The 25759-nt window shown below is 37.0% G+C and overlaps 1 protein-coding gene across 1 annotated transcript in view; it reads left to right on the forward strand.

Annotated features, from left to right (window-relative positions):
* Positions 1-3390: 3390 nt before the first annotated feature.
* THSD7B (thrombospondin type 1 domain containing 7B) overlaps positions 3391-25759 on the forward strand; it is a 1193076-nt gene continuing 1170707 nt past the window's right edge. The window contains exon 1 of the mRNA XM_069067855.1: positions 3391-3839. The gene's annotated coding sequence lies outside the window, so the exon portion shown is untranslated. The remainder of the gene's footprint in view (positions 3840-25759) is intronic.

Consider the following 25759-nt stretch of genomic DNA (forward strand, 5'->3'; position numbering starts at 1 on the left):
CTGATTGCTTTAAAAATAAATAAATAAATAAAAATGAAGCCTGTTTCTCCACAGAAATTGCCAGGTCTCTCTTTTTTTTTTTTTCTAGAGTATTAGTTTATTTTGCTTATAGCATTTTCCCCTCTCTCCAGAAGCAGACACTGTGCATAGAAGCAAACCTACTTAATGGTGGTCAAATAGCATAGTATCCTCCTCAAATGCTTATTTTTGCCCCCACTGACGATCAAATTCCAAGACATTTTTTTAACCCCTCCCAGCCAGTATTCAATGTAAAACATGAAGCAGATCCTTGAGTCTTCTGGAAGAAGTTGGATAGCCTTTTGCTCAACAACCCACAGATGAATTTTCTGCTCCAGTATGGATTGAACAAATGACCTTTAGGGATCCTTTCAACTCAGAGATTCTGTGGTATATATGAGATTGGCAGATATTAAAATTTCTGTTCCACTCCTTACAACTGCCACACTGCCCACTGCCATTCTTCTCATTCTACGCCATCTTTCTCTACTTGTTCCTTCCTACTTTTGCTCGGTTATCTTTCACTGGAAAAGTGCCAGCAACTTTTTGACTCCAAGTACTTGGAAATACTTGTCATATATAGACGTTTGTAGCTTCTGTGGGTTTTCTCTAAAAGAGATAATTTTTAAAAAATTATTTCATCTTTATGCACTGCCCAACCTCTCCTTACCTAGTGTAGTTCTTTCTCTTTCTCTCTCTGTCTATACAGTTTTCTTTGTCTAATTTAGATTTTGAATATAGCAGTTTTATTGAGGACCAAGCATAACTAACTCTGGGTATGAAGCAAATATTTATCAGAACACTCACTATTTTGAGCTATAATTTGGAAGCTAGAGCTGGAAAGGGAGGGAGAGAATTCAGAGTTCTGATATTCCTTTTGTGCTCAATGGGCATACAACTGCTATTGTTTGAAAATGCACGATGTCAAGACATCTAATCTCTGAGGTGACTATCATTTAAGTTAAAAATCCATTAATGCTCTAAAATATCTGCCATCAAATTGTAGCTATCTAATGAGAAAAGGTCACTGCTAACAAAACAAACTCTTTAAACCGATATAATCTTTACTTTTTAAAATGGGTTTTTCCCTCTTCTTGTACGATTGTTTAGTTATCTTACGTCAAGAGGCTAAAACTGAGGTCATGAGGATGGATTGCTTTGGATATTATGATGATGTTTCATTACCACAAACATCTTCCTTTTAAGGAGCATGGAAAGAAAAGATGCCACAAGAGGAGAAACATTTTGGGGAATCAAATTAATTTTCCACTAGATAAAATATAGGTGATCAGTGAAGCATGGCAAGGGGACTATTGAGAATGAAGAGTAGATGTTTTAAAAAATAAATAATGAACACATCAAAGGTATTTCTTACAGAGAAATTTCTAGCTGAAGTACGGAAAAAGACACACACACGCACACACACACACATATATATATATATACACACACATACATACACATCTATATCTATATATATTCCAATATATTTCTATATCGCACCACCCTCCTTTAAGTGGGAGGAGAGATATACAAATACTAGTATGTATATAAATGATACATTCAGAAGTTGCCTTTGACTGCCTCTACCCACAAGGATTGTGAAATAAATCTTACTATGATGTGAATTTTCTTGTAGGTGAAGTAACCTAAAAATGCAGGGCTGATTCTAGAAGGCTTGAATGTGATGGCTAAGGAAAATGTAAACCTTTTGCTGCTGTTGCTGCTCTTGAAGTTACTTAAATGAGGTTCATTGACTATTGATCTATTTATTGAGATTACAATAAAATATAATGGGCCTGATTCTCATTCTATGAACTAAGGAGATAAGACTTTTACATCTTGGGAGTATATTTATCATATTGGGAGTATATGATTTATCATAGTCTAAGCTTAGGAAAAAAAAAATCAATTTATGGCAGTTGATTTTTTTTTTTTTTTAGCAGATGTCCACAACTTCCTTTTAAAAGTAAATCCATGGTCCTATGGACAAAAGCAATGTTGAATGGCATTATCAATTTGGAGATGGCAGTTCTTAGTTAAAATGTTAAGTAATAGAATAACTCTTCTTGTTCTTTATGTCTTTCAAACTGGTTGGGTGCCTTTAACGTTTTCACTTTTTTTTTTCTTAGTCAATGACATCTTACAGCTTTCTACTACCCCCTTTTTCTCTATCTGTTGGTCATTGGTCTATTTATCTGTTCAATCTAATTTGTGGCATAAAATCAAGCCTTAATTTTATCATTATTATTTTGCCTCATCTTAAGCACTAGGGGTAGGCTACCAGGATTTACATGAAATAGAATAGATACAATCCCTGCTGTTAAAGGGTTTACATATTTTAAGGGAACATGACAGGCAAAATACTCTTTTAATTGGCAATTGGTATCTCATGTTTTTTTAAAAAGTGGCTTTTTTCCTTTTCTTTGAAATAGCTTCTCCTAAAACAGGACTAAGAAGTTTCCAAGATCAAAGGTGTAAAAAAAAAAAACCCACAAAAAAACCCCCAACCAAACCAGGAGGGTTTGAAACAAGTATTGGGGAGTAAGCAGTCTCTTTTGACAGCTGTGACTTTCTCTTTTCCCCAATTGGATGGCTCTCTCAACTCGCGGTTCACCTGGGGCGGTTAACTTGCCTTCCTCACCTGCTCTTTCTAGGTTCCCCACCTCTCCTTCTCCCAATGCATTAGCCACGAGGGGAGTACTGGGGTGAGAATGTCATCATCTCATTCCCTTAAGGCCACAGAATCTATAATCTGTAGTTTAAAAAAAAAAGGGGGGGGAAAGGAAAGGAAAAGAAAACGTTTGTTCTCGACCGTACATCAGGGTTGGATATCATCCTTCTCGCTCCCTTGTCTTTACCCAGAAATTTCCAGGCGAGGCAGGCAAGATCAGATCGTATGCCCCTGATGCATGATGAGCACCTGGATTGACCATGTCCTTGGTACCCACCCCTCCCCCCACCTTAGCTTGTTCTTTCTAAATTTCTTTCTTGAAGCCCCACACCTCCCCCTTTAGTTCTTTCAGGTCTTCCTTTTTATGAGAAAGCTCTCCCTAAGCTAAAGGGACTGCAGTGGGACGCGGGGCCACCCCAGCCAGTGGGGGGTGGGGACTGTCTTAAATAGGGTCTCCCAAAGCGCTCCATTTCCCCCTCCCCTTTTCTATTAGTCTGGGGGTATCTGAAAAGCAAAATGCTCTCATTCGAGTCTCTCAGCCCCCGGCCCTCACTGTTTTGGGAAGGGGTGGGGTGGGGGAGCGCAATGTGTGTGTGTGTGTTGGTGGGGGGAATCCCTCTAGCCCCCACCGCAAAGCCCCCCTCCCCCGCTGCTTGCAGGTCCAAAGTTAGAGAAAGCACTCGGGGGGCGGCAAGAAGGGAGGCAGAGAGGGAGGGCATACTCATGGAGGCTGGCCGGCTTCCCTGGGGAGGATAGGGAGGGAGAAGGGGAGAGGAAAGGAAGAGGAAAGGAAGAGGAAAGGCGCAGAGCGCGCTCGGAGAAGGAGGGGCGCAGCAGCAGCTGCTGGAGGAGGAATGGAGTAAGGTGTCTTCCCGTAGCCCCTCGCCCAGCCGGCTCCCGGGGACGCACCAGGCAGCCAATGGCTTTGCAGAGGTGTACAGCAGATGGCGTCCGACTGCGCTGTTCCTTCCTCCCTCTCCTCCTCCTCCTCTTCTTCCTCCTCCTCCAGTGCTGAGGAGCCCGAGTCGCCCGCGGGTTGTCAGACGCTGGAATGGGTGGTCTCCCACTACACACCACCATCTTTCCTCTGCTAAGGAAGCTCGGGGCTCCGCGGCTCCCACTCGCTGGGCGGGCTCAGGCTAACAGGGTAAGTGGTGGCTCGGAGCTAGGAGGCTTTGGATAAACCAGGGAGAGGATGGAAGCAGCCTAGGGGTGCGGGCACTCAGGGACCAAGGAGCCGAGACTTTTTCCTTCCATCCTCTCGTGTGTGTGTGTGTGTGTTTTTTTTTTTTCTTTTCTTTTACCGGCTTTGAAAAAAAAAAAGAAAGAAAAAGGGAAACATAATGCATCCCCAGCTAAACGCCCAGGTTAGGGTAACTTGGAGAGCTACTTCTGAGTCCCCTGGAAAGCAGAGGGGTTCCGAACCGGACTGAAAGCTCTTTGATGGGTGGCATGTGCATCACACTGGGAGCTTGGGACAGTCAAACGGTGTGACTTCATTCAAAGACTTAAGTGTCTGTGAGAGTTAGCCTCTTGCAGTGCTGGCTTCAACGTAGCTTGCTTGAGCTCGGTGTGCATGGTGGTGGGCAGACTAATTTTTATTTTTCTCTCCGATGTGCTTGGGAATTGCAGTTAAAGAAATCTGCTCTCTCAGCCAGAGCCATTAGAATAGAAACTGGTATTTTTTTTTTCTGTTAAAGAGGTAGATTGGGATGTTCTCCTTTGATAAAGGGCAGGGGGAGTCTGAAAGTGTTGGTCATATCCCTTGAAGGATATTCAAACAAGACAAGAAGTTTTGCAGTTTTCTGTGATGTATCATTTAAGTGTCACTAGACTGCAGCAACAGTTTACAAGTCTACTAAATCTAATGGAGGAAGGGGACCGACGAGTAGCATGAGAATGGGACGCAGTTATAGCATTTCATCATATTAGGAGAAAAATTGAACCACATGGAAATGTGAATGGTGGGAGGATTCCTATTTACTTAATCCTAGTGAATCTCTTATTTTTCTGGAACACCTCACAAACTTTACAAAAGATTCAAATAAGCATATAAAAAAGAGCACTCTGCTAGTGAACTGTTTACATTATGCAGTTTTAAAAATTCTGGGTGAGAGAAAAAAATGTTTTTCTTTTCGAATGTTAAAGCATATGATCCCACCTATGCATCCTTCTTAAGTTACAAGAAAAAAAGAGAGGCAGTCTAATTTACTATTCCCTACCAAACACGCAGTCTTCTCCGAATCAGTCTTAAAGGCTACTACAACATCATTTTAATATCACAGGGTTCAGTAGCATCTAGAGTTTTAAGGATAATATTCCTTTCATGAAAGCTAATCCCATTGTCTGAATTGTAATTGTTAGGAAAAGTGGCCAAAAGCTAATTTTCAGGTTTTTACTTTGAATAAAATTTGCACTGGTTTCAAATCTCAACATGTATCTGCAAGGCTGACTTCTATTCCTACCTTCTACACATGTGTTACTCTGCATTAAATAAATATTCCAATAACAGCAACTAATTCAGTTGCACAGTGAAACAGTCTCTGTTTTTTTCTGTTGTTTCGGGGAGAGGGGTGCTTAGTTTCCATTTTCAGGCAATAGTTGCATGTCAGAATGATAAATTTATCTCTGAACCAGTGTCAAGGATGGTATAGTTCAGTTGGGTAAGTATAAGGTCTCTAGTCCTCTGGGATATCCTTTTGTATTCTTTCTCTGGTGCATAATACAGCTGGCTAAAACTCCCTTAAAGACATCATGATGATGGCATTAACTGAAGAAAGTTTTATTCAGTAGTAAATTAAAGGCTGTGTGTATATCATTAAACCAATTGTACAGTGACATTTTCATGTGTTATGGGAAAAGTTAGCATTGTTAAGTGGTGAATAGCTCTAAAGAAGGTCTATCTCAAAGCTTTCCTATACTGTTTGATGTAATTAATAATGGTAGCTTGATTATCAGAATTGAGAAAAATTCAACTTTAGGCTATTTGAAGTTGTATATTTTACATTTTAGATAAGTGGTGATTTTGAATACAAAACTGTCTTCCTTCTGTCAGTTCATAGTCCCCAAGCTGCCTACTTCCCAATGGCTAGTTTTTATTTACTCAAGGATTATAAACTGTTATTAATGCAAGCTTAAGTCAAAAAGAATTAGAAAGGTGAATTGAATACAAAGAAGAAGAAAGAAAAAAAGTTCAGGATATCTAGAACCCAATAGAAATGAAGTGTGTGTGTATGCACATGGGCTATACTTTAGATTATCTGTCATAACTTGGTATCACAGAAGATTTAATAATCAGCAAACTTCTTCTATGCAGGGTGTTGTGAAGGTTAATACATTTGTTCATAAATGCCACACACAGACATATATACATACATATTATATACACACACACACACACACACACACATATATATATATATATCCTCAGTGATTTATGGTACAGCTTAAGATATATTTTAGGCATAGACATAGAATGACTTCTTTTTATATGATTAGATTTTTATAACCTCTTTGGGATATTAATAATACCTTTAACTTAGTATCAAGATTAAAATTTGAAAAACTATCTTTCAAATATTCCTTAATTCTTAACCATTTATTTTAAAAGAAGTTTTGAGATGAGGAACACAATGTTTAACTTAGATATTTTAATTTTTCCCCCTAAATACAGTTTCAACTTATGTAGAAAGCATTAAAAATCATAAAAATGATATGGGTTTATCTTATCTTTACTCAAGAACTTTAACAAGATTGATGAGTATAAAAAATGTTTAGATAAAAGATAAAGAACAACTGAAAGGGCCCACATAGATCAAAGAATCTAGAGCCAAGAGAGACTTTAGAGATCATCTGGTCCACCCCATTCCCCACCCTTTTTATTTTATAGATGAGGAAGTTGAGACTTAGAGAGTCAAGTGACTTGTCCAAGATCACAACAGTGGTAAGTCAGTAGCAGATCATCCAGTTCAATCCTCTTGTTTTGTAGAATAAGAGAAATAGAGGTATGAAGAGGATAAGTCATAATAATACTAACAACTAACATTTATATAACAGTTAAGGTTTGTAAAGTTCTTTACAAATATCTCACTTTATCTTCATAACAACCCCAGGACTAAAGTGGCATTATTTTGCAGATGGGGAAACTGAGACAGAAGTTAAGTGACTTGCCCAGGGTCACAAGATTAGTAAGAGTCTGAGGTAGGATTTGAACTCAGTTATTGCTAATTTTGGGTCCAGCTCACTATTCATTGCACTATTTAGCTGCTCAAAATCACAAAGATGGGAAGTGTAAGAGTCAGGGTTAGAACTCTGTTTTTCTAGAGCAATGGTTTTTTTTCATGTGTGTGTATGTGTGTGTGTGTGTGTGTGTGTGTGTGTGTGTACTCTCTCCATGTTCATGCACATAGAAGTTTTTTATTTAAATAAAAAGAACTGCATATAATTTTGTTCCTTGTATCACTAATGTGATAGTTATCAAATATTTAGGATCATTTCTGAAGAATTTATTTTTGGAAATAGCTTATCTCCAAAGGCTCTAACAAAATATGCAGAAGTAGAAGATGGAGGGGGAGAGAGTTTCAGAGGTGAGTTGTTGGGGTGGGGAGATCTCCTGGAATAAAAAAAAAATTACACTTCAGCTCAGTTTAATTATACTTCAGAAAACTCAGCAGGAGTCCTGTAATTCTGACCACAAAACCCCAGTTTGCCAAAGCTGTGATTCTGCTACTGTTTGTAACTTATAAAGATTAGACAGTAAAGCAATAACATCTTTTCAAAGTTTGAATAGAATGTTGACTCATCCTAGTGAGTTAATAGTCAAGATGACAAATGATATGATGTATTAAATACACTATCCAGATAAACATGCTAAATGATCCTAAGTAGTGACAAGTGAAATACCTGGAGGAGAAAAGAACAGCTCTATTAAAAAGAATTTCCAGACATCTTGGACTAAAGGCAGAAAGTAGAAATCATTTGAATAACTATGTAATGTTACAGTACCATTAAGCATCATTGTGACTGTTGGAGAAGTCTTTGAATTTCTGAACCTGAAATGCATATGCGCATTCTACATTTTAAGAAGAAAACTTTGTACTAGTTTTACAACTCTAAAAGAAGCAGCTGTATTTTTAATGCTACAGCAACTTCCTAAATATAACACAGGTCCCTAATTTGGAGCTAACAGGATTAGTATCCAAGTGACAATTAACATGTTACAACTGTGCAAGCGGAGGGATTTAGAACTCAGTTCAATTTTAGACATTTGCTTCTGCCAAGTTCCTGTGGAACTAGGGGGCTGACAGATGTGTAGTCTTTGCCCCACCTTCCTAAAGATGATAAACATTTTACTCCCTTCTTTTTATTCCCCATTAATTGAGATTGTTTTGTTGTTGATTTTACTAGGATTTTTATTGGCAGTTATTTGTAAGAACTAGAGTTGTTAGGTGATAAAACTGCCCAGTAGCATCTTGTAGTTCTTGATAAAGTAAGAAACATTTATAATTCTGGGTGTTCCTTTTCCATACCCAGCTGTGCTCTATAATGTGGCTTAAGCAGGTAGAATCTAGGTGAACAGCTTCTGAATTTTTATAGGCATGTACCCCTTTGATGCCTTATTAGACACCCAACATGTGGTTTATTATGGGATTTGTAGTATTTATGCATTTGAAGGAAAATTAGAAAGACAGTGAACACTAATTACTGTGTCCTTTGGTAGAATTCTGCAGTCTGCCTGATATTCTATATGTGGAGATCCAGAAATCCTGGAGGGGGAAAATACTATAACTAATTACAACACTAAGGAGGGTATTCTCCAGCAACTGGGATGAGTCTTGCTTGTGCCATGGTATGGATGCTTTAATGTTATTAACCTTACATCTTTTAAAGCATTCTTTACTTGACAAAGTGATTTATATTACCTCATATGATGCTTACAGTTTTCCTCTCTTAGGACATATTACAGAGATGAGAAAACTTAGATACAGAAAGATTCAGTGATGTGGCCAAAATCACACAGGTAGGAAGAAGAGAAGCTGAATTTGTAGACTCCAAGTCAAGTGCTATTTCTAGTCTACCATGTTGACCAAACCATTTTAATCATTGAATTTTTACAAATTAAACATATATAAGTTGACTATACTTTTGGTGAGAGTGGATTTGATATAGCAGTATGCAGACCATTATTCATTATATTGATATGAGAGAGACAGAGAGATAGACAGAGAGACAGAGAGAGAGAGAGACAGAGAGACAGAGAGAGAGAGAGAGAGAGAGAGAGAGAGAGAGAGAGAGAGAGAGAGAGAGAGAGACAGAAAGTATATCAGAGAGTCGTTGCCATGTTCCACTTATGTGCATTAGTATAAGCAGTTGATTAGTGTCCCCTGGTTGTGTTAGCAGCCGCATCATTACTTCTAGATAAATCACAAAGTTGAGAAAAGCTCTAAACTTTGTGGCAATTAAACTCACTGTGATGCAGGGTCGATTTGCCTCATTCTTAATTTTTAATTTGCTTTTGTTGAATGAGTTATGTATTAATTTATTTTCACCAGTTATTAATACATTTACTTTATACATCTTGCATTGTATTTATTTGGATACTCTCTCTATTTATACTCATTTCTTCCCAACCCCCATGCTTACCTGTCCTTTTGACTTTTTCTATGTTTTCCCATAAATCATTCATAGAACAGCTCACCTATCTTCCTTTTGATTTTTTGTTATCTCAGTTGTACTAATATGCAACTCAGATTATTTACATTTTATCTCCCAAAATATCTCCTTTTCTGGTTATATATGTACTGGATATTGTCTTTTATACTACAGTGTAGGTTATCAGTGATATTTAGCCTTCTCATATTTCCTTTTGGGTCATACATTATTTTAATCATCTACATATATGGTATTCTGTCTTTTGAAGTCATGTGGCATACATAGCTGGATAAAAATTGCTTTTAAAAGATGGGCATTTTGGCAATAACCAGCTCAGTATCCACAAAAACCACACAGTACCTCAAATTTATTCCATCCCCATATTTTCCTCGATTCAGGACCTGTCTGTTTGTAGAACCTGTCCAAGGGAAAGATCTCTCCCCTTATGATTTTTGTTCAGTCATTTCAGTCATGTTTGATTCTTCGTGACCTCGTTTGGAGTTTTCTTGCAAAGATATTGGAGTGATTTGCCATTTCCTTTTCCAGCTCATTTTATGGATGAAGAAACCGAGGCAAACAGGGTTAAGTGACTTGAACAGGGTTACACAGCTAATAAGTGTCTGAGGCTAGATTTGAACTCATGAAGATGAGCCTTTCTGACTCCAGACCTGGCACTATTTACTGTATCACCTAACTGCCCTCTCTTATTATGATATATTGCCTCTATAACTGCATCTCCCAATTTGGTCAATATGTGTTTTTCTTCCACCTTGTTTTTTGCTAGAATGTGTATGTTATTAAACCAATTACACAAAATAAATTTGTTTCTGATTCATTCAGATGTCAATTTTATTTTAAGAAAAAATATTTTTTATATTTTTAAAACCTCAATTTTTAACCTTTAAAGATTATTATATAAAATAGATTTCAGCTTATTTTAAAATTACTTTTATTATTGACAACAACAATTGGGGTTTAAAAGTTGATCTGAAGCAGTACATTTCAAAACTAGAAAGAGCTCCCTGTCTAATCACTATGAGGGATGGCCTGTTGAGCCACTTGGAGATGGGGATGGGTGAGAGGAAATTCTCCAATTTGGAAGCCAATGATTTCTTCTGCCAAAGTGGTATATATCTTTCTGTAGACCTGTAATTTTGTTGGTGTTAGCATCTCCTGGAGAGGCACCACCATCTACCAGAGCACACTTGTAAATGCTGAAAAATTACAGTCTTATTAAGAAGTCATGTGACTCCTGGTCATATAGACAGTATGTGTCATAGGGAGGGCTCCAATTAAGTCTTACTCTCTTAGAGGCTGACTGTTATGCCATATTACCTTTTTCTACATACAGGGTCATAATCTATATCTAGAAAAAACATAAATTTTAACACATAAAAACAATCTCAGAAAATGACTTTTATTGTATGAATTTACTTCTAAAATCTCTGTAGTGGTGTCACAATTACTCATCACATGGGTAATAGCTTACTCAGCTCTCCAGTGATTAAGCACACCTTAATTGTCCAACCTTATTTTCCATTATTTTGCAATGCTTATTTTCAGTCAGATCTATTTTCTTGCTTTTTCTTGCATGTGTCATGAACTGCCCCACATACATGCCTTTACTCATTCTTGGAATATACTCGTCTTTCTTCTTTATTCCAATTTTACTTATTTGTTAAAGCCTAGCTCACCTCATCTTCACAAAACCTTCCTTGACTAATTAATATTACTCACACCGATCTCTCTCCCTTGTATGAATTCTTACAGAACTTATTATGGGCTCTACCTTACAATTAAGCACTTGATTACACTGTCTTATATTTTCCTCAATTTGCACATTTGTGCAAGGGCAGGGACCATGTCTTGACACCTTTCCATAGACTTCCCAGGGCTCAGCACACAGTGATCAATCAATGTCAATGAGAGTTTTTTGAATCCCTGCTATGGACACTGTGATAAACCATTGAGACACAAAGACAAAAATAAAACACTACCTGCACTGTATGTGACTGTACGGGTGTGAACAACAATAAGCTGTGGCTATAAAGTGGATAGTACTTCACAACTGACTTGGGTATGCTGGTTAAAAGTAGAAGCCTTGAGCAGCACAGGGAGGAGAAAAGGCCCAAACCACTTCTTTCCATACCTGAGAATCCTGATGAGAAAGAGAAAGTGAAACAAAGACAGAGATAGAGAGAGAAACAGATGGGGGAAGGGAGAGAGAAAAGGGGGAAAGAGAAAGGGAGGAAGGGGAGAGGGAGAGAAAAGAAGAGAGAGAGAGACAGAAAGCTGACAACATATACCAAGAGTCGGTGCTTTAGAAGAGGCCCTGGATAGTGACAACTGGCTTAGAAATCTATCAACCAATGCTTCAGGAACTATGAGTGTTCCATGAACTCTGCTCAAACCAATGCTTCTTAATATGTCTAGGGCACTAAAGCTTATCTGGTTCTCCTTTGCTTTTCCTTATCCCTATAGTGATAGAGTTTCTGTCATAGAATACATATTAGGACTAGGAATATGTCCTGTTGATAATTGAGTGGTTCCTCTTCTTCCTTCTTCATTATTTTATATAACTCAGATGCCTTCTGCCACTATCTCCTCTTCCAGCCCAGTCTTACATAAAGAGATAACCCTAACTCCTTGTCAAGACAAACTTTTCTCTCTGCACAGGCAATCCAATTCTATCCTTTCTCCTCCAACAGATTGCACCCTTGGTCATCCTTACTCTGTCATTTGTCCTCTCTCTCTCTCTCTTTCTCTCTCTCTCTCTCTCTCTCTCTCTCTCTCTCTCTCTCTCTCAGCTTCTTCCCTACTGCCTACGATCATGCCCATGTCTTCCCCATTCTCAAAAAAATCACACTTGATCCTTCTATCCTTGCTATCATCCTCTATCTCTTATGTCCCTTATGGCAAAACTCCTTGAGAAGGCCATCTACAATAGACACCTCCACTTCTATTCTCACTCTCTTCTTAACCCCCTACAATCTGGCTTCCAACCTCACCAATCCCCTGAAACTGTTCTCTTCAAATTTACCAATGGTCTAATTGGCAAATCCAATGACCTTTTTCTCAGTTCTCGTTCCTCTCAACCTTTCTTGCAGCCTCTGCATTCTTCATCACCTTCTTCATACCCTCTTCTTCCCAGGCTTTTTTTCCCTCCTGGTTATCCTCCTACTCATCTGAATGCTCATTTTTGGTTTCCCTAGCTCAGTCTTCATCCATGTCCTGCCACTAACCATAGGAATCCAAGAGGACTCTTTCCTGACTTTCTTCTATTTTTCCATCTATATTATTTCACTTGATCTCATCAGCTTCAAATACTTTGACTATCATCTCTATTTTGATGATTCTCAAATCTATGTATTCAGCCCCAATCTCTCTGTTGACCTTACATCTTCAACTACCTATTAGACATCTGAAACTAGACGTCCCATTTACAATTTTAACTCAGCATATTGAGAACTGAACTCATTATATTTCCCCCCAAACCCTCCTCCTTCCCCTCCAAACTTGTGCATCCCTGTGCAGGGTACCACCATCCTCCCAGTCCCTGAAGCTCACAATCTACTCCTTGACTCCTCACTATCTCCCACCTTTCATATCCAATCCATTTCCAAGGCTTATCCATGTCACCTTTGTAACATCTTAGATATGCCCACTTCTATCTTCTGATACTGCCAGCACCCTGTACAAGCCCTCATCACTTCATGCTTAGACTACTATAATAGTTTGCTCTTTGATCTACTTTTCACAAGTCTCTCTCCACTCCAGTCTGTCCTCTTCTCAGTCACAAAACAAAGTGAATTCCCCAAAGAACCCTGTCATCCCTACTTAATCTCAACGGGCTCCCTACCTTCTCCAGAATCAAATGCAGAATCATAAGGTGTTCAAAGCTCTTCATTACCTAGTCACACCTCCTCACCTTCCCTTTTCAGTCTTCTCATACCTTATATTCCTCGATCCCCTCTTCAGTCTAATGACATTGGAATCCTTGCTGTTAAATGAACAAAACATTCCATTCTTCCTTCTCATCTGTCTCCTGGCTTTGTTGGTTTCCTTCAAGTACCAACTGAAATCCCACTTTTAACAGCAAGTCTTTCTTAATCTCTCTTAATTCCAGTGCCTCCTCTCTGTTAATTGCTTCCTTTTTCTTTTGTAGATATCTTGTTTATACATAACTGCTTACTTCGTGTCTCCTCCATTAGATTTTGAGCTCATTCATGGCAAGGACTATCTTTTACCTTTCTTTGTATCTCCAACACCTAGCCTAGTGCCTGGGACAAATCAGGTGCTTAATAAATAATTATTGACCAACTGATTTGGGGTGGGGGCTATGATAATTGCCTTCTTGAAGGACTGCCTTCTAGAAGAGGTTTTATGTTTATCCTGCTTGGCCTCAGAGGGGAAAACTAGAAACAGTGGGTTAAAATGATTTAAAAAATATCAGATTTAGGTTTATGTATTGTTTTAAAAGCCATAATGGATTCTTTATCAGTAGAAGTCTTATTTTAAATTTATTTGGTTTTCAATTAAAAATATTTTTCTCCCCCAGTGAAAAAAAGAAAAAAACAAGACAAAACCCTTGCAGCCCATATCATCATTGCCCTAATTGATGAATGCTTCCTTAATTTCCATTTTTTGCTGCCACAAAAGAGTTGCTAGAAATATTTTTGTATATATAGGTCCCTTTCCTCTTTCTTTGATCTCCTTGGGGTATAGGCTTAACAATAGCATTTACAAAGGGTATGTATAGCTTAGTAACTATTGGGAGATAGTTCCAAACTTTTTTCAGAATGGTTGGATCAGTTCACAACTTCATCAACAATATGTTAATGGACCCTATTTTCCTTTGTGATTTTTTCCCCAGCTTTAACATTCTGTTGGGTCAGAGGTAGGCCTGCATAATTTCTATAATTTGTATTTCTTTAATTATTAGCAATTTGAAATATTTTTAAAAATAAGACTATTGTTTGTTTGAATTTCTTCCCCATAGAAATGCTTTTTTATATCCTCTGACCATTTTAAATTGGTGAAGATGTTGTATTAGGGGAGTTTTATGTGTTGAACTAGATATTCTCTAAATTCTTTTCCAACTCTAAGATTCTCTGTGATTTTGAGGAGTTAGAAATGTTATTGCTTGATAGCTTTTGACCATGGGGCACATTGGGGGTAGAGTGGTAGCAAAAAGAGCAGTATGAGGTAATAGAAAAAGTTGCTACACTTGGAGGTAGGTGCCCTGAGTTCCAGTCTAAGCTCTGACACACAGTAACTGTGAGGTAGCCGTTTAACCTCTCAATCAGTTTCCTCATCTGTACATTGGGGATAATAATGTTTACGGTACAGTATCTTCACAGAGTCATTATGAGGAAAGTGTTCTGGAAATCTTAAAGTTCATTGTCAATTTGAATTATTAGTCCAGGAAACAACATCCTAAGGGGTATGGCTATTTGGAAAGCTTGGTAATAGTCTTGCTATAAAATTAGAAATTGACTTTTTATCGTATACCTTTCTTCTGAAAACTTTAGAATGATTTATGGACACAACTTTATTTCATCACAGTATCAGGGGAAGGCATCTCCATTTTACAGATGGATTAATAATAATATACATTTATAAGATGATTTATGGTTACATACCATTTTATATGTATCATCTTATTTGACCTTCACAAAAAATCATCTAAGAAAGTTTTAAAAAAGCATTTCCCCCCATTTTATGGTTAAGGAGACTGAATATCAAGGAACTTAAGTGACAACCAAAGACATACAACTAGTCAGTGGTATAGTAAGGAAACAATCTAAAGATTCTTGACTTCTCATTTGATCTTCTGGGGGAAACAATATTCCTTCCTATGGAACTTTATGCAACTTTAGAAAGTCATCTGTTTATTTCTAAATATTGAAGCCCAGCTCTCTTGCTAAGTCAAATACTTAATGTATGACACTGAGCAGAGTCATAAATGCTTCTTTCATTGTCTGAGGATAGTGAGCTCTGTCTCTGTCAAGGTCTGTATCATAGGTTCCATCCCCACTTGAGATAATTAACTTCATTCTTTTCTATGCTGACTTCATTGCAAAGGCATACCTTTGAATGGCAGTCTGGGTAAGAGCAAATTACTCAATCACTGCAAAGCTACATAGCATGTCTGGGAAAACAAGATATTGAGAATGGATCAATAAAGTGTTTGTTTAGAAAGGAAAGTATCATTTCTTTATGTAAAATTCTTGTATCCTAATGGAAGTGTTAATATATAAAAAATATTAAATGTGGTTGACTTCTTGGTGTTAAATGTAAGATTTATGATGTAATAATTATGATGATAATATTTATTGAAAACATTGAAGTTTAAAAATTGTTCTCTCATTATATATGTGTATGCATATATGTATGTATGACCTTACTTGAACATACTTATAAAGGTAAGAAGACCTAAGTTCAAATTAGTGTTTTGTAAAACTTAAGGTGCTATATAAACTATAATAATTACTGTTATTATTATTAAATCTAAATATATTTTTTAATCATCTATAATCAAGGCAGAAACTCTTTCATGAAATATCACACAATTCACTATTGGAATTAAGGTGCCAAAACAGTCCTTAAATTCTATTTTAAAAGATCTGTTTTATGCAGGTCAATCACAGATTGAATCTAAAAGTTGGAAAGTACCTTACTGGTCATCCTGTACAATAATCAATCAATCAGTAAACATTTAAGTGTCTACTATGTACCAGGTTTTGTGTTAAGCTCTAAAGATACAAAAAGAATCAAAAGTCAACCTGCCCTCAAGATTAAAATCTAATGGTGGAGACAATATGGGAGTACATGTATACAAAGCAAGGTAAATGTAGGATAAATAGGAAATAATTAACAGAGGGAAGGCACTAGAGTTAAGAGGGGTTAGAGAAGACTTCCAGTAGAAGACAGGATTTTAGTTGGGTCTTAAATTAAGGAAGCCAGGGAGGTCAGTAAGTAGAATGGAGGAGGCACAGCATTCCATGCATGAAGGACAACCAAAGAAAATTGCCAGAGCAGAGAAATGGAGTATCTTGTTCATGGAATAACCAGGAGGCCAGTATCACTGAATGGAGGAATACTTGCTGGAGAGTAGGATGTAAAAAGAAGAGGAAGGTAAGAGGGGGTTAGGTTATGATGGACTTTGAATGTCAAACAGAACATTTTGTATTTCATCCTGGAGAGAGTAGGGAGCCCCTAGAATTTACTGAGTAGGGGTGTTGACATGACTGTACCAATGCTTTAGGAAAATTTCTTTAGTGGTTGAATGGAGGATGAATTAGAGTGGGGAGAGATAAGGCAGGTGGGCCCATCAGCAATAAAAAAACATCACTCAATGTTAGATATTTTGACTTAAGCTATTAGACCAGTATAAGATAGACTCTTACAATGATGTCTCCTTGAAAAGAAAAAAAAAGTCTAGTCCCTAATTTGAAATAAAATACAAAAATATCTACCATGAGTGTTCTGTTAAATATGTTCCCTTAAAAATTATTCCCTTTAAAATGTCACTTTCTACCCCCCCCCCATTTTATCTTTTTCTATACAACAAGGGTGATAATCAAGAATTATTTAACCTTAGAGAAAAATAAGTATTTTAGGGGTTATAAATTGTGGTATCATAGGAAACAGTGAGACTCAAGATGATAGAGTGAGGGAGGTGAGAAAGAATGAAGATAGTAATGCAGAAGACATACCATCTAGGGTTCAGTCATGTTGGATGAGAATAACATTTCCCCCAGAGAAACTCAACATGTACCTTGGGAGTTATGAAGGGGGAGGGATGACAGATCTTGGGAGGAGGATATCATAGTTGATGGGAGGAAGGGTAGACCTGCTGTGGGGGAAGAGGACAGAGAGGTGAGAGGTATCTCTGAACCACTTTAGGGAGGATATATCTTTGTTTCCTGCTCTAAATGTCAATATCTAAGAGCAAAATCAAGCTTTTGTAAAGTTTAATTTTTTAAAGCTTTGTTCACAACCATTTTGAAGTCATGAATGGATAGAGCCTTTTTTTTTTTGTAGTTCAGGCACACAGTTTGTCCATTTATGGCTTCTTAATTTTTCTAATTGGTAGGCTGGAATGCCCTCTTAGGCAAAGCCAACTAGAATACTAAGAATGCAGGTACAGGCTAAACTCAAATTGTATATAAACCACATTTGGGTAATAGCACAGTGTATATTCAGGCACACACATCTGAATGGTCATATAGGTTTCTAAAATAAGTATTGCTAATATTCTCAATGGAATTAGAGAGTTGAAAAGTGATTAGCCTCTTGTATTAACCTTGACTTGTTTTATAAATTTGAAATATTGCAGAACTTTCATTTAATGAGAACTTAATCATCAGTGACCCTAGAAATTTTTAAAGCTCAACAGAGAAGAATATCCTATGATTTGCCTCAGTGACAATAACAACAAAAACAATAATGATAATCATTAAATATGACTGAATATGGAGACACTGACATCTCAAAATCAAGCTCAGCAGGATATTAGTCATAATGTACACTTTCACACATGTAAAATAGACCATAATAGATTTGGAAAGTCTCCTAATAGAAAACCATAGAAGATTAACAATGGCTCATTGGCAGTTATAGAAAGAATAATAGTTATTAATGAAAATGTATAAGGAAAATTCATGCATATTTGGCATATGATAAACAGATAAAAACCCACAGAAATATTTTTTGGTTATGAGGGGACATCATATCAAAATATAGTAAAATTGATAAAAAGCAATTGGATTTGTAGTCTGTGACCAAAAGTATCTTCTTAATGGAGTTTATATCTAAGAATGGTGGCTGATATCTAAGAATGTCATCAAAAGATCTACCATGAGCAACATCTACATGCCCTCAGCTAACAATATGTTTTGTTTTGCTTTTTCTTTTTGGAGGGGGGAAGGCAGGGCAATTGGAGTTAAGTGTCTTGCCCAAGTTGACATGGCTAGTAATTGTTAAGTGTCTGAAGTCGGATTTAAACTCAGGTCCTCCTGACTCTAGGACCAGTGTGCTTTTCACTGTACCACCTAGCCGCCTCAGCCAACAATATGTTTTTTTTTTGGAGGGCAATTGGGATTAAGTGACTTGCCTAAGGTCACATGGCTAGTTTTTGTGTTAAGTCTGAGGCTGGATTTGAACTCAGGTTCTCCTGACTCCAGGGCCGGTGCTCTATTCACTGCGCCACCTAGCTGCCCTAGCCAGCAATATGTTACTCAAAAAATAAAAATAAAAAACCTTTCCAAAAACATTGAACAGATGACTGTCATGAAGTTTTTTTTCTAGACATGAAGTTATTCATGATGGCAATTCAAGACCAGATGCTCACCCACCAGAAATTACAGACAGACTATCTTTAAGTAGCTTCTACTTGGGATATAATATAGATTATGCAAGGAATTTGTAGAAACTGTACTACTGAAAGCAGCAAAAATTTAGCACAAACTTTATGAATATCTAGAAAAATATGACATGGTAGATAGCATAAAACATTATAAATGTTCTGTCTGTCATACATGGACTGACCAACAAATCACATTAAAATTGGAGATCTCAAAACTTGAGAACTCAAATAATAAACTACATTGGAACTAGAATTCTTCACAGACCAAACTGTTGCTCACAATTGTCCAGATGTAATATTGATTCATTTAAAATTTCAGGGCATTTTAAATAAGAACAGGTCAAAAACTCAGAATGTCTAAATTAGGTGGAATGGAAACACTTTCAAAATATAGAGACCTGTAGGTATATATGTCTCTTATCACCTTCATTGCTTGTTCATTTCTTTTCATCATATCTGACTTTTTGGAACTCCATATGAGGTTTTCTTGGCAAAGATACTGGAGAGTTTTCCCATTTCCTCCTTTAGTTCATTTTACAGAAGAAGAACTGAGGTAAACAGAGTCAAGTGACTTGCTGTAATGTTAATGGGATATAAGATCTTTGCATCCATTAATAGGCCTCGAATGGAGCCCATTAAGGGAAGCTTGATTAGGGGAGGCTTGCTTTTCAGGAAGGCCCACAACTTTTGTTACTTTGTAATTGAGTAGTGGTTCATGAGGGTTGTGATGCCCTCTGATTCTGAAGAAGGGTATATATATATACTCTTAGGTTAGCATTTTGCTTTGGAGCTCACTCGTTGGAAGAGTATTCATATAATATGACCATATGAGGCTCTGGGTATAGTTGTTGAGGAGTCCCCCGGCTTTGAAAAACCCAGATGTTGGTGCTTCTTTCTCTAATAACTATGTATGTATTGCCTTGGTCAGACAGTTGAATCTGTCTGTTGATCTGTGCTAATTTCTCAGACAGAAGCCCTATCTGTTAGTGTTTATTTTTCTGCTTCTATATTCTGTATTTCCTTTGTTTGGAATTTCTCTGAAGTTCAGGGTGCTGACTTTTCCCCTGAACTAGTGAATGTAATTAAAATAGATTGTTGACCCTGTGAACAGCTATCTTTCCTAGTAAAACAGATCTAAGAACCTGTGCTAGCAGCCATACTGGGTATGCTGGTGTGGTTGCCACTACACTTGTCTAGGGTCACATGGCTAGTAAGTGTCTGGGGCTGGATTCGAACTCAGAAAGATGAATCTTCCTGCCTCTAGACCCAGAAATCAATACATTGAACCACTTAACTGCCCAACTTTCATACTGCTAATATTAGATTGAGAATGCTTGCAGTGAGTGCAGTAGAAGAGCTACTAATATTTTTTTTCAACTACCAAAAGCAATTATTTTATCCACCTCTTCAGTAGTCCTCAGAGCATTAAATATGTAAGAATAATGGCAGGATAGCAACTTGTTATTAGACTGTTTCCATCTGAATTCCATTTGACAAGATGAGAAAAAAATAGTTTTTCTAAAATAATAATAATATGATTATAACAACCAAATCTATGTAATGATAATATACTACTAATAAAATCTATGCGATGCTAATGTAATTTTAGAAAAATAATTTTCTTGCGAAAGCCCTGTAAGGAAGCTCAGGGTAAGTGTCATTATTTCCTTTTTTAAATATGAAGAAGAGAAAACTCAGACAGGGAGTGACTAGCCAATGTAAAAAAAACTTAGTGTCAGAGACAGAACTCAAACCCAAGATTTTCAACTCCAAATTCAAATCCAGTGTTCCCTTCACTACGGGATGACTAGTAGTTTCTTCCTTTTGCCTAACCTGAATCTTGCATGCTACAAAGCTCATTTCCTCTTGTTCTTTAGTCAATAAAAACAGAGAACAATTGGTTAGCACTCTTTCAACCTTTCACTAGGTTAGTAGAGACCATTATTAAATAAGCTTAACCTTCTCCTGAACTGGCTAAATTATCCCTCTTTTTTTTTAATTTCTGAAATTTTTGATTTTCATTTTCTATGTACCATGTGTATATTGGCTGATAAATATTTATAAAATACATATATAAAATAAAATTTATATATACACATATACATATAAAATATATATGTACACATCTAAAATTTATATGTACACGCATAAAATATAAATTTATATATACATATAGATGCATAAACTTTATTTACACACACAAAATATAACATATATACATATACATAATTTATACAAAATACATATAATAATGCATATATGTATATTTGCATATATACATACACTCATGTACATGAGTATGTGTGTGTGTATGTGTGTTTGAGTGTGCCTGCCCTAGGAAAATTTTATTCATTTATAAAAAAGAAAATATCAGATTAAATTGAACTTGGTCAGTCTCTCTAATTTGCAATTAATATATATTTCTCTGTGTCCATTTGTTGTTTCCTTACTGTGATTATTTCAATCTAAACTTACATGTAGCTCAGCAATGTGGCACTCTTGATCAAGTTGTACCAATTTGCAGGTAGGCATGTAGCATTTTTTGGCAGGTGGCATTCTATTCAGTGAACTGAAGGGCATATCTTAAGTTGAATTTTCAACAGGAACCAACCCTCTGGGCTGTGGTATGTTTGAATTGAAAAAGGAGAATGTGACATGCTTTTCATTGCTGAACATATAAAGAAAAAGAATCTGTTTCCTTTGTACGTGCAACTACTATTCAGCTGTACATGATACTCTGAAACATTTTAATAATGTTGAGTCTTTTTCCTAGTTGATATTATACTAGTCACTTGATTCAGACTTTAGTTGCTTATTAAAAAGACGAATATTAAGAATATTGCTTCTGTCACAGATGAAAAAGCTCTAAACGTCATATGGATGAATTTTCTTATGGAAATACAGACTCAAAGGGTATGTCATAGAACCTTATGTACATGAATATTGGATATTTCATTTGGATTATGGAGTTAGCTGAATTAAAAGATAATACTGATGGATATTCTGTAGTTCAGGTTTAGCCCATTATCCTTCAGTGCTCTCAGAGCCCCCAAATTTGCACTTTAGTAATGAAACGAACTTATACTACACCATGTGCTTAGATTTATAAGCAAAATTTTCTTATTTAGATATTTTAATTTTTGAATTTATACAGTGGGCTAGGTATTTAGGATGATATGAAAAAATAGAATTAATAAATTAATGAAAAAAGCATTTATTAAGCATGCACTTTTTGTTAGGCACTATATTTAACCCCTGAAATACAAAGACAATCCTTCCCTTCTGGAGCTTTCATTCCCATAGAGACAGCAACACATTTAGAGGAGAAGTGGCTAGTGGAGGAAGGTCTAGGAAGTCATGGGAATGGTGAGTGAACCATGTAGATATAGTAGGCTCTATAAACACTTAGCAATCAGGGCAGCAAGATCTTAGAAAGGAAAATGGCTTGAATAGAGCACCAGCCCTGGAGTCAGGAGGACCTGAGTTCAAATCTGACCTCAGACACTTAACATAAAAACTAGCCTTATGACCTTGGGCAAGTCACTTATCCCCAATTGCCCTACCTTCCCCCCTCCAAAAAAAAAAAAAGAAAGGGAAATGGCTTTGCTTCTACAGGGCTTAGTTTGTGACCTCTGGGAGCTTATAGTTGAATGGGAAGGAAAGATGCATATGACAGAGTTACACTTGTGAATAAGCAATTTTCTTCTAGAGGTTAATGAGCCAGGAGCTAAACCAAATAGCCAATTAAAGGGGCAGGGGAGTAGGACAAATTTTATAAGTATATAGATGTAATCTACCAGTGCTTATTATATGGCCTTGGAAATAGCAGTGTTCAGTTCATATTTTTCTATATGAGAAATTATTTTTAATAATGTATAAAGATATGGAAGTAATGTAGCTGACTATGGTGACATATATTAAGTAAAAATTCTATCAAGTTCATGGAATATATTGTATTTGAATTTTGGTGATGTGTGCAGGCTATGGTAAAGGTGATATGAATAATGAGCTGGTCAGGTTATCAGTCAGGCTTTCCTTCTTTTCATATTTTTTACATGCAAGAATTTCTTTGCACTTCTGAGACCAAGTGTGGTAAAGAGGACTTAGAATCTATATAGCCCAAGGAAAATGTATTCATTCATGGATATTTATTGAGTGCCTGCTGTGCCCAAGACACTGTAAAGATGAAAAAGCAATGGTTCCTGTCTTCAAGGAGATTATATAGAATGAGGATGATGATAGATAGATAGCACTTATATAGCAGCTACTGTTCGCTAGACACTTTACAAATACTATCTCATTTGATCCTCATTATAATTAGTCCCATTTTGCAATTGAGGAAACTGAGGCAAATAGCAGTTAAGTGACTTACCCAGGGTCATACAGCTAGTGCATTCTGAGGCTGAATTTGAGCTTAAGTTTCCTGATTACAGGCCCAGTGCTCTATCCACAATGCCACCTAGCTGTCTATTTAAGTGTAGAGGGTGGAAATAGAAAGAAAAAGAGAATGTCTCCACTCACATTTAAAAAAAAATGTGATGTATATTATATAGACAATGAATTTCAGACAATAGGAGGAAGGATCTGTACTTGGAATTTACCTTTTTTTCCACTTGGTTTTATTCAGATTACTTCTGATTGTACTTAATATGGCATGGCCACATGAAGCATTTTAGCTGGCTACTTATATTCCCCCTCAATATCCATATATTCTGAATGTTTTTTTGCATATGGCCCACATAAAGCTTTATAAAGCTTCTTTTTATTTAAAAATATAGGGAGAAACTAGGATGCTTGACTTGGCATTAGGAGACCTGGGTTTGAATTCTGTCACATACCCTTGTTTGCTGTGTGATCATGAGCTAAGGCATTTAACTTTCCTGAGACTCAGATTCATCACCCATAAACTGGGGGTATCAATACTTACACTTCGGTGGGTTGTTGGGAGGAAATCCCTTAGGAAACCTTAAAACACATTTTTATTTCATATTTTACTTCTATGTGTGAGGGCTAATTATAAAATTCTGTCTATTATGGATCTCATAGATTAACCTTAATAGTGAATGGTCATGGATTTTTGCTAGAGTATTAGAATGGCCCAGCCTGTGGTTTGAGCATGTTGGGTCCCTTGTTGGGAGATTTGGCAGCAGTATTGGCAAATATGGGGGTTTGGTAAGAGCTAAAAAGATAATGGCATCCCAAATAGCATGATTGTCACTCTCCCCCAAGAAGTGAAAGCAGAGAAAGGTGCTCAGAATAGTACAAAATCACTTAGACTATGAAAGGCTCAGGCAGTGAATTCACCGGTGATGGGAATTTGGTAGATGAACAACAGCCAAAAAGATGTATAGGAAAGTGGTGGTGACTCTGCAATGAGATATGCCTGAGGAAGGTTTATAGGAGAAAAATCAGTGGAAAAAGAAAGACAGATGAGCCCAGAGCACAGAAAACAACCATGTCACAGGGATTATAAACATGTTTGGAAAGATGAAAGCATTGTACTACCAAATAATGAGTATTGGGGAGATGGATGGGTTGGAGAGATATGAAGAGAAGAAACATATTGTGCCTATGGTTTTTAGTGAGTTACAACTCACTAAAAAAGAAAAAGTCATCTATTCTGCTGAGATTATGATTTGAATTGGAATGGGGAAAGGAAACGTCAGTGAACAACAACAACAATAACAAAACAAAAAATATTGGGATAGAAATGGAACTGTGAGCAGCTTAGGTTTTGTTGCTGTACCTACTAAGTCGGATTTTCTCATCACATGTTAATGAGTTATTAACATGGGAGTATTTGAAGGATATCTTTCAGCTATGAGTATGTTCTCATTCTTAAATGTATACAAAGAAAGGTATTTAAAAATATATTATCCCATTTCAAAAGCACACAAGAGAGTAAGCCATATATATATAATATACATATAAGAGATGCACATATACACATACATGTGATATTATATAATATACTAATTGCGTATACATATTAAATGATAGGTAGCTAGATACATACATACCTCTCTATGGCAGTGAGAGGTAGAGTATAGCATGAAGTAAGGGATAAAGAACTGATTTGATTCCAGGGAGACCTGGATTCAAGTCCCTCTGAGAACACATACTGGCTGGGTGGTTCTGTAGGTCACTTAATCCTTCCGTACCTCAGGTAAGCCTCTAAGATTATGAAGTATAGACCAGAAGGAGATCATTGCTAGTTACCTTGCAAGGAGTACCCTAACCCATGACATCACAGATCTGATCCCATTCCCATCTATGATTTATGGCTAGATGGAATCAGAGATGGCTGATCTCTTCCCACCTTTATAAAATATAAAGAACTAGGGGCAGCCAGGTAGCACCCCGAGTAAGAGCACCGGTTCCAGTGTCGGGATGACCTGGAGATCAAATCCCGGGCTCAGACACTTAGCACCCACCCAGAAACACCTGGCCATGTAACCTTGAGCAAGTTACTTAACCCTAATTGCTTAGGGGTGGCCAGGTGGCCCAGTGAGTAAGAGCACTGGCTCCAGTGTAGGGATGACCTGGAGATCGAATCCTGGGCTCAGATACTCAGCACCACACCCAGAAATAACTGGCCATGTAACCTTGAGCAAATTACTTAACCCTGATCGCTTAAAAAAAATATAAAGAACTCTATAAATGTGAATTGTTTTCCATGTAAATGTGAATTCCATATCATATTTCTGTATGTGGAAACTAGTAACTAATTCTAAAATTCTTTTTCAGTGCAGGAGGCCTAGGGTTAGGAAGACCTGAGTTCAAATAGGGTCTCAGACATTTATTAGCTGTACAACCTTGGACAAGCCTCTTAACTTCTGTGGACTTCAGTTTCCTCAACTGTAACATGGGGGAAAATAATAGCACCTCCCTCCCAGGGCTTTAGTGAGGATCAAATGAGACAATGGCATTTAATAAATGATTGTTCTATTTCCTTCCCTCTCATGTCTCAGGCTAGAATAATACCTCAGATCTAGTAGTTGAGGGGAGACCTTGGCATTAGAATGACTTAGCAGATGGGTTTGAGA

This window comes from Petaurus breviceps, unplaced genomic scaffold, assembly GCF_028583685.1.
Source record: "Petaurus breviceps papuanus isolate PSGF00001 unplaced genomic scaffold, PetGlider_PUasm1.0 90752, whole genome shotgun sequence".
Classification (NCBI taxonomy): domain Eukaryota; kingdom Metazoa; phylum Chordata; class Mammalia; order Diprotodontia; family Petauridae; genus Petaurus; species Petaurus breviceps.